Source organism: Ambystoma mexicanum, chromosome 5q (genome assembly GCF_040938575.1).
Source record: "Ambystoma mexicanum isolate Mex_15411 chromosome 5q, UKY_AmexF1_1, whole genome shotgun sequence".
NCBI lineage: Eukaryota > Metazoa > Chordata > Amphibia > Caudata > Ambystomatidae > Ambystoma > Ambystoma mexicanum.
In genome coordinates this window covers 783,030,835-783,045,003 of record NC_090933.1, presented here as the reverse complement: position 1 = coordinate 783,045,003, position 14,169 = coordinate 783,030,835, and positions in this window count along the sequence as shown.

Here is a 14,169-nt window from a genome sequence, read left to right as displayed (position 1 = left end):
AAAACAAAGGAAACCTAACACTAACTACATAACTATGTACAAGGGCAGCGGGCTAGTCTGACGGCTCACTTTTGGATGTCCCGGGCCAGGGCATCATCAAACTCCTGCTCAATGTCCCGGAGGCGGTCCTCCTCCATGGCCCCGAGGGTCCGCAGGGCCGTCGACGTGTCCACCTCCAACCCCCTGCGGATTGCCTCGAGGCACTCGGCCCGCCTCAGGGCCCTCCGCATGGAGTTCTCCGCCCTGACCATCGTGAGCCGTGCCTCTTCTGCCCGCTGCCGCTCCGCATCTATGGCGTGGCCCAACCGCTGCCACACGGAAGACACTTTCTGTCCTGGGTCCTCCTGCCCTCCGGCTGATGCCTGCCCCTCCGATGTTGAAGGCCCCGAGCCTTCATGGCTCCCACCACGTTGCTGCTGCTGCTGTGCCTCTGCCCATGCACTGCCTCCTGCTGCCTGCACATCCTCCGCTGGCTGGGGTGCAGTCGTTGATGTGGCCACCCCTGCTGGACGTCCGACTCCCGACTGTGGCAGGGATGCCTCCTCCACCAGCCTGGCCGCACCGTCAGAGGCAGCTCCACAGGGCACCCAGGTGACTGATGGGTGGGAAGATGGCACGGAGGACGACTGACGCATAGGGGGTTCAGTTGAGGAGGGGGTCGCAGCAAGCCCCATCAAACGGAGGAATCCGGCCTGGGTGACCTGTCCCAGTAGGCCGACGCGGTCAACGAGCCATTCGATATGACGTGCAGTCTCCTCATGAAAAGACTGCAGGTCACCTCGGATGGCCCGTTGACGCAACGCCACACCAGTCAGGACAGGCTCAACCTGGACCCGGATAGCCACGTCCGCAGGCAGAGGAAGGCCAGTTGTCGTAAGCTCATCCCCTGCCTGAAAACGGGTCTGGACGTAGGCATCCCTGCTGGTGCAAGATGATGCAGGGACAGGATCAGGGACAGGATTGCACACAGGCACCTCCGCGGCGGCCTGTGCTGCCTCCTGTCCCTGGTCCTGCACTGCACCACTAGCACCAGTAGGATCCCCACCTCCAGACCCCGTCTCTGTTGCTTGCACGGCCTCCTCCTCCACCAAACCCCCCACCAACCTGGATGACTCCGTGCCATCTTCCCCCGTTGGGCCCTGTGGGGTCCCAGCTGCCCCTTTTGCTGCCGAGGAGTCCAACTCCAACCTCTGCCTCTTGGACCTCCCCCCGGCAGCTGCGGCCTGGGATGCGGCACCGGACTCCTCACTCCCCGACGAGATCACAACATGGGAGGGGAGCCGGGCCTCCACAGCACCTTCTCCGCCCTCTTCATCAGTTGACGCTGCAGACAGGGAGAAATAAAACACAGGCATCAGGGCACTGTACAATGGACACATACACACATGACAGTTGTACATGAGTGGCATTGGCAAACCTCAGACATTCCATCACAATCCACAACACACATGTCATTTCAACTCGCACACATGAGCCATACCACAGCCATATCGCAACTGCCAGCACCATCCATACACATACAACAGCATGAGCAGGCAAAGCTGAGCCAGACATCACATGCAACACAGGAAGTGCACTACACATGTACACACACCACCACACTTGCATGCATGTGTACACCTCTGCCAAGTGTCGCAGTGTTCAGATGGGCATCCATGTCACATCTGCCAATCAGGCTTCCACATCCCGCTGTCACATGCATCCATGTTGCATCACTGTTGCACCCTTGTCAAATACACACAAATGCACATGTACACAGTGCTGATACATGCAGCTGAAAACAACATACATGCGTGACATCACAAACATGTCTACTTACATACACATTCATCCAAACATGTGTGCCCACACAACTGCATTTGGCATGCAAGCCTACACACACAAGCACCATCCATGTCTCACACATTACAGCCCTCGCATGTGTTAGCGTCACGGCCCTGTACACTCCCACCCATACTCGACCCCATACAAACAGATGTGCAACCTGCACACTACTGAAACATCACCACATGCACAGCTCACAATCATGATGCATGTACACTTACCGCTCGACTCCAGACGGGTCTGCCTCTCAAGGACCTGGACGTGGAGCGCTGGGGATATGCGTTCCAGGACCCTCATCTGATCTTCCGACAAGTGGCCCCGGCACCCCTTAGCATCCGCTGCCTTCAAGAGGCGCCGGGCCTTGTTCAGGGTCCTGGACCTGAAGTCCTCCCAGCGCTTCTTGACATGTTGTAAGTCGCGGACTGCCACCCCCTCCGCGTTGATGGCAGTCACGATGTCAGTCCAGATCCGAGTCCGTCCTTCCTTGTCGGCGCGGGAACTTCCGAAGAGGGCATCATACTGCCCCAGGACTTACTCCACCAGGACACCAACTTCCCTGGCACTGAAGCTGGTGCCCCTCTGCCTCTCTGGCCGGGGGTTGTCAGTGGTGCCAGATGTTGCAGTGCCCGACATGACAACTCCAGAGGCAGGAGTGGGTGGGCAACTGGGTCCTGGGGCTGGGCTGTGGAGCGATGGAATCCCAGTCGGAGTCTTCGGTTCCAGCAGGGGTGGTCACAGCAACAGCACCCCTGGCTGATGTGCAGGCAGAAAATGGCAGGGCACGTGGGCAGCAGGCAGTCAGGCAGCAGCAGATGGCAGGTGGGAGCGTGCTCGGGGCTCTGGGGGGCAGTAATTCAGCCTTCTGGGCAGGAGCGTGGTCTTCCGTGTGCTTACCCGTGGCCAGCTTGATATGGAGTGATTTGGCACGTGAAAATTCTGCACGTCAGCGTGTAATTCGAGGAAAGGCCCTTAGCGCGTAAGCGCGTCTGCACGCATATGCAATTTCATTGGACAGAAGGCCCCTCAAGCGCAAGCGCCCTGTGACGTGATGCGCACAGGCGTGCATGGGCATTTCAGCGCCCGTGAAAAACTGCACGTCCGCGTGTAATCCGAGGAAAGGGCCCATACGCGTAAGTGATGTGACGCGCGCGGGAGTTTCCCTCAGCACGGGTTAAAGGTGAGCGGGCCCAGCAGTTCGCTGTACGTGCCTTTCGTGGAGACCGACGTGTGTTGCTGCTTCCTGTTGTTTCGCGCGCCATCACAACTTCACAGCTATCAAGGACGTATCTCTTCTATTGGCGGGGGTATTGGCTACGCGTGTTTTCTGCATCGTGCTAGTCAGACGGTGAGTCGCACATGTTCTTTTTCCCACTGCGGGTGCCCCTGTGTATCGCACCCATTTTCGATGTCATAGTAGCCTGCGTGTCCCACGCGTATGCGTTATTCGTGTTACTGGGTGCCACCGCGTACTGCGGGAGGTTGAATCCACGCAAGTAGGCTGCAGGGTTGCATGCACGGTGTTACTGCAGTTTTGGGGTGCCTGAGCGTTGCGTGACCCGTCACTACATCACCGGGGTCACATACAGCCTTGCAGGTGCAGGGGGGCTGTTAACATCTTACTTCCCACCCCCTTCACCCCAATTGCCCAGGTCAATTGTGGTGTACACCTCCCATTGGCACCACTTCATATGTGCCGGCACTACTACATCTGTGCCATGGTTGGGAGGCCACCAAAGGTGAGGGGCGCCTCAGCTGGGCGTCCTCCTCGTGGTGGGCGTGGTCGGGGACGTGGCCATGGTGACCAGGGAGTAGCGGGACTCCAGGGTGTCCAGGGCAGCCACAGAGGGGGAAGAGGCAGGGGTGCACCACTTGAGCCCAATGTTGTGCCATGTGTTGGTGCAGTCATGCCACCACCCCCTGTGGTTCCGGGGGATGCAGCTTCTGCATCTTGCACTGGCGCCTGTGTGACCCTGCAGTCCGTTCCATCGACTGCCACGGGCCCAAGGGTAGTGGTAGCTGCAGGTGCAGCTGTGGACACCGCCACCCAGGCTCAGGGTCTGCCAGCGCAGGCTGCGTTGGCACTTGAGGAGCCCTTGGTAGATCTCCAACAGGCCAGGAGGGAAACCATAGGGGCAGGCTGGGCTGCTCAGACCAAGACACGTGTCCCTGGGGCAATCATGTCATCTGCTGCCCCAAACAGCCGGGTGTTGGCAAGTGCAGGGGCAGATGCACCCAACAGCACCCCGGTTGTGAGTCTGCCAACCAGGACCGTTGCGGTCAATGACCCTGCCACAGCTGATGTTGCTGCGCAGGGTCCATTAGTGGGCACCCAGCTGCCACTGTCACAAGTCAGGCCTTTGGTCATCCCTCCACCTGCCACTCCCTTGGCTCAATCCACCGAACCCACTGGCCATACTGGTCAGGGCGGCATTAGCCAGCCAGGGTCTGCGCCACAGTCCAAGAGGAGGAAGGTTGCACCTGCAGCACAGGCTGGGACCCCACACACAGCCACAACCTCCTGCATGTCGAGGAAGAAGCCTTTCTGCAAGCAGGAACTGGACTTCCTCGTGGACTACGTGCGGGGCCACAGCCGTGACATGCTAGTGGGTGACAATAGTCAGACTACGGCTGCCCAACGTGACACCCACTGGAAGCATGTTGCGGAACATGTCAGTTAATTCGGCCATGAGGTGTGCACGGCGCAAGAGTGCAAAAAGCGTTGGAATGACATCAAACGCAGCACTAAGGCTAAGCGTGCCTCTAATTACAACTTGACTCTGGTGACTGGCGGTGGGCCTGCACCAGAGGAGGAAGAGCTCACTCCGCATGAGGCACTCGTTGCGGAGTTCATACTACCTGAATTGGTCGAAGGAGTGTGAGAGATGCTGGACTTTGATGCCCAGTCCAGTGAGTGTTGATGCGTGTTTGTTGAGGACGTGTGTGTTTCACTTGTGGGATGTGTTGAGCATTATTGCCACTACATGTGACGTGTACATGGTTCTGATGTGTAAGTAATGCAATGCTTCCGTCATGCATGTCTCCTCTGCCTGCATGCGGGGACTCCATGTAGGCATGCTCCCTTGCCCCTCCTCCGCCACTCTGCACCCCAGTTCCACCTTTGCACTGGTGTTCTTCAATCTTGCCAATGTGTACTTTCTTGTTCATGCGTCCTGTGTAGATGCTAACTTCCAGCGTAGAATCTGCCAAACATATGCCGTGTGGTACAGCCTTAGTACTTGATGCAGGGTATCTCACTTGTACTGTGCATAGGTCAGATGTCCCGCAGGGACATGAGTGCCCATTCATGCTCCATGTGCATTGCACGCATGCCCCTATGTTTCCTTGACTGGATGATCACTGTAATACAAGTCCTTGGTTACATACATTGCCTGCTATCTCATCAGCCTTCCCATGTCAACTGTGGCTCAGTCCTGCGTTGCACACATGTTTAGGGTCTGACAATCTTTGTGGCTCACAGGCCTCAGCCTGTTCAATGGCCAATGACTCTGTCCAACTGTTGTTGCGTCTTCTTCACACATGGGCGGAATCCAGAGTTTTCATCATGTGTCCTGCTTACTGTCCCAGCATCATTTGCAGTGTTGTCACTTGAATCACATTAAGCTGTTGATGCCAGTCAACACTGCCTGTCAATACACAGGTGTATGGTCAGCCTTTTGATGCCATGCTAGGCATCCCTGCTTTGGTACTGGGGTGGAGGGGTGCTTGGCTTCTAGATATGGTACACATTGAATGCACAATGCACGTGATGTCTGAATTTGACATTGCACTACCTTCACATTTCCTGGCACACACCATGAAGTCCTTGTACATGTAGGTAGTGAGTGGCGTACACATTTTCTGCACTGCATAGACCCACTTCCATGGAAACTGCCACCTTTCAACAGGTCTGATCACAGAAGCAATTCAAAGTTGACCCAGCATGCATGCCAGGTTATATATTGTGTGTCACATGTCTGCCTGATGCGTTTGCTGTCGGTGTGTGTGTGTGTTGTGTGCTTCTGACAAGTGTAGTGACCTTTTTTCTCTCTATTTTTCAGGTGATGACGCAATGGAGGCGGAGGATGGTGTTGTCATGCCAGACACAGGGTTGTTACCACTACATCAACCCGGCACTAGTGGGGGTCGTGGGGTGGTAGGCCATGAAAACCCCCAAGTGCTACAGTCCATCTTGTCTCTGGCTGCCTATGAGTCCAGCCTTGATGACGACTCTGACGTCCATGTTGAGTTGGATGAGCATCAAGTCCATGTGTCAGGGGTGAGTGATTCTGATGTGGACACTCCTCTGTCTGTGACACCTGCACTGAGGGATCAGACAGTCTTGGTTCCTCCGCCCGTGGTGGATCGGGACGCAGGGCCACCCTCCACACCACTCACTGATGTGCCTGGGACATCACGTCGACGGGGGCATGTAGTCGTGCAGCCACGGGCGGTGCCAACACAGCGAGGACCCCCGGTCCTTGGGTCCCGCAGGGCTCAAGCCCGGCAACGCGGTCGCCACGCGCAACCGCAGTATACTGAATGGGAGCAAGACATGACTGCCAATTCAGAACGGCAGGGGGCAGCAATGGAGAACATCGCTGAGAGCATGGAGCGTGTGGCCCGATCTGTGCTCCCCCCTGCTAGGCAGGTGCTTCTCCAGCAGCAGGCGGCACGGTCCACGGCCCGCTCGCTCAGGCTGGGCATGGCGGCTCAGACAGGGCACGCCAGGCTGAAATGTCGTCTCTGCATCAAGCAATTGCTGCTCACGCAGAGGCGCACATGGATGCCCTGAGGGAGGAGTATGCTTCACTCAGATCCACTCTGGGTGTCCTTATGATGTCCCAGAGGCAGCAGGCAGAGGAGAGGTTTGCACAGCTTGAGCGTACCATCTCGGCTGAGCTACAGGCTTCCCGGGAGGTGCAGCGGTTGTCCAGCCAGGCCTTGCAGAAGGAACTCTGTGTTGCACGTGCTACCTTGCAAGAGGAAGCACGTGTATCACGTGAGGTTCTGCATGCAGACCTACGTCACATCGCCACACAGAACCAGGCTCACCCGTCCGGCAGACTTGCTGCCGACAAGGGGCAAGCTGCGGCTAGGCGTGGCCAGGCTACTGTGCCACGTCACCCTTTACAGGATGAGCCAGACTCGGACGACCATCTATCTCCCACATAGGTCGGGCTGTGCAGGCGTTGAGCCCATGGAGGTTTTTTTTTGGCTCAGCATCATCGCATGTGGATGTTGAGCAGCACCCTGTACCTCCCCCCTCCTGGGTGCCTCCCCTCCCCCCCGGGTCGTACGTGGCCATTTTTTATTTTTCTTTTAGTTTAGTTAGTTAAGTTTCTGTTTGATAGTTAGTTTAATTAGGTAATGTAGGTTTTCCATAGTTAGTGTAATTAGTTAATATAGTTTAAAATTGCTTGTCTATTGTGTTTTCATGTGACGGTGCAGTGCTTTGTGGCTTTTGAAGGCATCCACTGTCTGTTCCAGCTGGGTACTTCAGGCTTGTTTTGTGTATGTGTTTGCTGCTTGGGGTCCTTGACTCACATATGCCACTCCTGCCTCCCTTATCCATGGGCTCGCAAGGATGGTTCGGTGTCACAACCTTTTACACAAGGGCTTTGGAATGTCATATCTGTGGCATGTCTGGTGCGGTGTGACTTGTGTTTACACCCCTAGTGGGGATGATTTTGGTGTTATTGTCCACTGTTCAGCTTTTGCTAGATGGGGTGTTTCATGATTAATGTGTACATTCATTGCTATGCATTGTGTAGTATGTTTCTTATCTTTACTGTACACGTTCTTGTTGCAATTCATGCTGTAGATAGTGTTCCACACTTTGGATGTGAAAGACGGACTGATGGTGTGATTTATGATGTGACTCTCTGACATGGTCAAGTAATGAGATGCCTGAAGAGACACACACAGATGACTTTGAAGCATTAATCATGTGTTTCATGCCCTTTCTGCAGTGGGATGAGCCTCCAGAGCACCTTTGCCAGCAGACATGGCCCATTGGACGATGGAATTCTGGACACGTTTGTTGGTGCCCACATGCACATGTGTGCACAAGCAGAGGCACAGGGATTGCAGACCTACATCCTAGAACTGCTGACGTGTTCCAAGGAACTCCAAGCAAGGTGAGCAGCACAGGGGGGCCACAACACAGCAAAGCTTGCACCAGGCGAGTTGCACATGCAGGCTTAGTCACAGCACTGAGGGTGAGCTTGGACAAATATTGGTGTTGAAGCACACAATGCAGATCAGATGTGTTGGTGGACTGATGGCTGTTGATTGTAAGGTTGTCTGGGACACCTGCAGGGGCAGTGGCACATACCCTCCGGTACACCAAGGTCCATCGAGGCACTTGTATCAACCATGTAGCCTGCCGAGACATAGAAAGGGGCAGCTCACAGGGACATACAGCAAGGAACATACTCGGGTGCAGTGCATTTCATTTCCATGTACATTATGATAAATGCACTGCCAACTTTGTTTCGGTCATGGTGGTACACAACTTGCTCTGAAGTCATGGCTTGCTATATGGGTATGTCTGCTTACCCAGGGAACATTGTATGTTGTGTGAATTGTGACACATTGGTGTTCCGTTTGCCACGCACCCACCGGCGGCTGACTTACTGCATTGACTGTGTATGACCCATCACATGGGTAATGTTATATATGGGTACGAAGCATCTACACCAGATTGTCTGTTTGTAGAGTAGTTTGTTGCTATGGGGCATGTTTGGTGGTGTGTTTTTGTGTAATTGGCACGTACAGGTTGTTGACTGTGGCTCTCTTTGCAGCATTGCAGTGCTCCTGTAACCGGACCTGAGAGTGCGCAGGCAGGAGGCCAGCACTCAAAACCAGAGCTAAGTGTCTTGTTGTTTTTCTTTCAAACTGCTCTGCATAGGCTTGCTGGGGGGTGCACTAATGCATGGATGTATGTGTAATTCAATTTGGTATGTTTTTTTCCCCCTAATGACCCGGAATCCTATGCAATTTTGAACCCTGTACCCTCTACCCGGTGTTCCTGCTTCCGTACCTATCCAATCAACGTTACCTAACCCTCTTTCCCCGCTGGGGTTGCGGATGCCTGTGTAAGCCCCGAACTTGCAGGCGCCAAAACCCTAGAGGGGGTGGTTGGTTCGTGCCACTCCTAAGCTTGGACTACAGAAGGCCATGACAATGATGTCCAAGTTTGTTTGGATTGTGTATGTGTTCATGCAGGTAGTACATTTTCGTGCATTCCCTACTTTCATGTGTCATTCCTCCTCCCCTCACCTGCCACTCATTCCAGTTATCCAGTGTGCCAACACCTGTCCCGACTGCATATCCCTGAACCTCATTCCCCACCAGGGTCTCAGGGGCCTGTGTGAGTTTGACCTTGCAGACACCCGGGACACGGTGGGGATGGTTGTTTCCTGACATTCCCGCGCCTGTACACGGGACCTGTGACAGTACACATCCGTTCATGGTGCATCATCCTATGTTATGTACCACACATGGTTCACATCCTGTTGTGACATTGTTTTACTGTACTACCTTGGTTGTTGCATCATTGTGGTAGTACTTGGCCTTTGTGAGGTACTGCTACGTCAAGTCATCTACTGGAGGGTGTTCTGGTTCGTTTTTATGCCTTGGATTTTGTGATTTTTGAAATGAGTGTGGATTCTGAGGGTGCATGCACCTTTTTACACACAAGGTGGGAGATGGTGACGAAGGGTAAGGGTGATCCTGTGGCCAGGTGGAATTGAGGGTTGAAGGATCCATGACCCGGGTGCAGTTGTTCAGTGGGTCATGGTCATTTGTGAGGGAGGGGGGGTTGTTGTTGATAGTTGCCTTGCCCTGCAGTGTGATGGGAACCCTGACATTGTAATGGTGGTATCCTATGTACATGTTGTGTTCTGCTGATCAATGCCTGTTCATGTGTTGTGTTTACCTTTCAGGTGTGAGGGGATAGTTATAGTTTGACATGCTGGGGTGTACACATGGTGAATGTTCACAAGTGATGTGTAGAGAACACTGATGGTCACTTGATTGCACATGCATATGTTGAGTGCATGTCCTTGCTGACCCACACACTTGCACTCTGATGCACTACATGTACTACCACCCTTGCATATCTACGTGTACACTGTTTGCCTTCTGGTGCCCACTGTGTCCCTGCAGCACATATTCTGTGACCAATTATGGATCCTGTATGTGCCTAATTTGCTTTTTGATGTGGTCTGTCGCTTAGATGTGATGCTCAGGGTGTGCATCACACACAATGGCTGTTCACTGTGCTGTGCGCTGAGCAGTGTGTTGCAGGAGTAGGACACAGCACACAGAAGCTGCAGTGTTGATTTTGCAATGCACAATGTGCATGTAGACAGGTATTCATTGTTATGTTACATCTACAACTCTTGTAATGCATTTGGAAATTACTTATTTTGGGTGGGAGGTTGTTGGTCAGTCATTTCATCTGATTCCAGGTCAGGCATCATTGTCTGATGCCACTGTACATTTTGGACATGGCAATGTGTACCTTATTGTTACTGTGTTGGTGTATGTGTATTGCTTGCCATGTCATGTTGTGGTTTGGGAGGGTTTGAGTGGCATAACAGTGATGGCCATGGCCTGTTTTGCAGGTGTGTGTGATGCACACCTTGCATGTCAGGGTCATCCGCTTCTCAAAACAACTAGCTGGGGATAGATCTCTCTCTGCGCAGGGCCCTCCCTCTGGAACAGCCTTCCTGCCTCACTGGAACTTGAGGGGAACCATCTCCGGTTCGGGAAGCACCTCAAGACCTTCCTCTTTGCTTCTGCTTTCTCTCTGCCTCTCCCTTGCAAAATTCTTCACTGGAACTGCACTGGATCTGCAACTGGGCCACTCTCACCGACCTTGGTCCCTGGCCCAGCCACTCTCCACTTGCACTGCCTCCCTGGCAACCCCTGCACTGCGGTACTGTCTCTCTATCCCTACAGCCCCCCCTTCCCAGCACTTGTCTGCACTTACCTTTGCAGTTGCCACCAGCTGGCCTATGTATTTGTTTTTTGGTCTACTTACCCTGTACTGCACTCCCCCCTCCCCTTCCCCTTGCACTTTTCCCTTCCCCCTACCCCTGCACTTGCACAATCTAAATGACACCTGGCCTAGTAGTACCGTTGTCTGTCTTCCCTTGTTCCCCCTCCCTGCCTCATCGCACCTTGAAATACTTGTGTATAGGCCATATCATGTCATGTCATATGTGTGCCTTTTGGTCACACAGGATAGCTTGTGTTTAAGTAGCTAGGGATGCAGACAATGTGGCACTTCCATGGCAACTATCTCAGGGTGGTAGGGTTGTGACAGTTGACTGTCTCTTTGTCATCATCGATTGTCAGCTGGTATGTGCCAGGCCTGTGTGCACTCCGCAGGGGTGGGAGTTTAGGTGAAAAAATGTGGCCACAAGCTGGGTCCGGGCTTCCTCGCCACATGCCCTGTCCCCTCCCAGGGGCAGCGCCTGTGCCTGTGGTTGGGGAAGTGGGGGCACCACCATGTCCACCGGGACGCCCTGCCGTGTTGCAACATTGTGCAGGACACATGCTGCCACAATGATCCTGCACACTACTGGTGGTGCATAGAGTAGCTGCCCGCCAGAGCGGTCAAGAGAGCGGAAACGTGACTTGAGCACTCCGAATGTGCGCTCCACTATGGCCCTGGTTGCAATATGGGCGGTGTTGTATCTTACCTGGGGTCGTGTGGTGGGGTTTCGGATTGGCGTCATCATGTGGTTGCTCAGAGGGTAGGCACTGTCCCCTGGTGAGGTGTAAATGGTTGTGATTATTGGGGTTTGTTTATTTGTGTGTGTGTGACATGCATGCATGTGCAAGGGCATTTGTACTCACCTAGGAGCCATGTGTCGCCATGCTGCCCAGCTTCCAGGGCCCGGCTCAGGGCGGACATTCTGTATATGAAACTCTCATGGGTGGAGCCAGGGTAGTTTGCATAGACAGAGGTGATGATTCCCTTTGCATCGCATACCACCTGTACATTGATGGAATGCCAGTGCTTGCAGTTTCGGTAGATGTGCTCAGTGGCCCTAGGTGGACATAGGGCCACATGGGTGCAATCTATGGCACCAAGCACTTTGGGGAAGTGTGCCACCCTGAAAAAATCCAGGACAACGGCCTGCCTTTCTGCGGGTGTTCTGGGCATGTATATGTGCCTGCAGACTGAGGGGCGCTCTGTCATGATTGCTAAGACCTGGTGTAGGCAGCGTGACTGCGTGGCCTGTGAGACCCCCCCCCCAGTATGGCAGTAGTCCGCTGAAATGACCCAGTGGCCAAAAAATGCAGGACATTGAGCAGCTTCTCCAAGGGGCTCAATGCTTGGGAGCAAAGGGTGGGGGATGTAAGGTCATCTTCCCACTCCCTAACCAGGTCTAGGATGATGTGCGGTGGAAACCTATACCTGCCATAGACCTGGTCATCAGCCATCCCAAAAAGGCTTGTCCGTGGTGCGAAAATGCGTGCCCTGGCTATTCTCCTCCTCCTGCGGTGTCCCACGATCAGTGCTGCGACAAATGGGGCATTCATCGTAGCTGTATATACGTGTTTGTTGTTTGCATGCACTTTTATACTGTGCGCGGGGACGCTTCCGCCTGCCTTCGTGTGGCGGACGCGTTGACGCCTGTGTGCGTCTTTTGCTGTGCGCGGGTTTCCCGTATTCGAATCCATGAATACGGGTTGTTCGGGTGCGTGTGGGCGTTCCGTGTAGGTCCCTGCAGTACTTTCCCAGTTACGCCTTCTTTTTCACGTATTATTCCCCATTCCGCGTGTTACGCCCACTGTTACGCCCACTTTGGTTGTGTGCGCCGCGCTATGTGCACTTTTGCTGTGCGCGTAGCGCACGCCGTGTATGCCTGCGTGCGCCGTGGCTGGATTGGGCGCACGGACAGCGGGAAACACGCGCAGCGTCTTCCTTGCATCGCACACGTGCGCGTGCGCTGCGTTTCTCGCTCTTGCGCTACCTTGCGCCTGCTTGTGCTGGGATTTTCGGCGCACGTTTGCTCCATGAATCGACCCCTGAGAGTAAACTCTTTATGAAGATCCTATTGTGGGAGTTAGAGATATGGGTAAAAAAAGTACTCTCAAAACATCAGACAGGTTTCAGAGGTGGACACTCGACAGCATTAAATGGATTAATACTAAACATCCTAAGTGAAAAGACAATGGTCAAAGGAGAACAACAGCAATATGGTGGCTGGGTAGATTTCTGAAAGGCATTCGACCATGTGAACAGAACACGCCTATGGGCAAAATTGAAGAAATTGAGTATTCCGGATGGACTTTTGTCTATGCTGGTAGAACTGCACAAGGACACTACTATTAGAGTCCGGCTAGATGATGAAGGACATTTGTCTGACCCAATAAAGGTAGAAAGAGGAGTACATCACGGCTGTCTGGGTGCCCCTTTATTCTTCAATTTTTACCTTGCCGACATGGGAGAGGAATTAACAGAATCAGCACTTGCCAGTCCCATAATCAATGGGTGCAAGATCCATTGGCTTGCTTACGCTGATGACGTAGTCCTGTTGTACAAGACCCCGATAGGGCTGCAGCGACTCCTTGATAGATTGGACATATATGCAAAGGAAAACGACCTGGCCATCAATCCAAAGAAATCGAGGATTATAGTCTTCAAACATCCACTCAAGAAGATAAATTATTAAGACTGGAAGCTTGGGGGACAGAGTATCCTAAGAGTGGAAGATCTAACTTATCTTGGCTACAAGGTTTATGTAGCACCATCACAGGGGAAGGTAGAACAGGACGTGCAACTAAAAATCTCACAGCTAGTTCCCCAAATGAAAAAGATCTTATTAAAATTCTGCAAATTCTCTCTTATGCTATTGATTAAATTCTACATTGCCAAAGCAGTCCCAGTGATCCTTTATGGGTAAGAAACAAAAACATGTTTATGGAATGTAGATTGGCTAAGGCTGGAGGGGCTAGTCTGGAAGAGAGTAGTGTGTCTACCATTAAGCCTTCCAATGTCCCCTCTCAGATTCGAACTGGGCCTAAGATCACTAAAAGCACATGCTGAATGGAAATTAATTTCCCTCTTCCGACTAATAATCACTGCTCAGAATGACACCCTATACTTTGAAATCAAAGCTCATCTGGAAGCAAAGAAATCGAAAATACTATCAAACCTGGAAGAAAGAACACTGAAAGGCCTGGAAAAAGCAGGAACCAATTTGGAGACACTGATATGTAACCCTGTAAAGGCAAAAAAGCTTTTAGAAGAAACAGATTGGATAATGACAATCGACAAGAGAGGTTTGCATCCTTTTTCCACATGTTCTATAATTGGTTTAT